The sequence below is a fragment of the Emiliania huxleyi genome (genome assembly GCF_000372725.1).
Source record: "Emiliania huxleyi CCMP1516 chromosome Unknown EMIHUscaffold_189, whole genome shotgun sequence".
NCBI lineage: Eukaryota > Haptophyta > Isochrysidales > Noelaerhabdaceae > Emiliania > Emiliania huxleyi.
In genome coordinates, this window is record NW_005200701.1 from 156,443 (window position 1) to 156,690 (window position 248).

The following is a 248-nucleotide window of genomic DNA, read 5'->3' on the forward strand; positions in this document are numbered from 1 at the left end:
CAGAGAGATGTTTACTAATACCGCTGTGTGTGAGAGCCAGTGACACACCCAATGTGTCCCAAACTGATCTTCTCTGATGGCCTAGGAGGCTTTGGATCTGCCCTCCTTAGGATCGGGCTACCCCACTCCTACAGAACACACAAACTCTCATCTCTCGGTACCAATCCTCACTACCCTACCCGGACAAGATGTCCCCCCTCCAGAGGATGCTCTCTACAGAAGAGTCGCTCCATCAATTCTATTCCGGG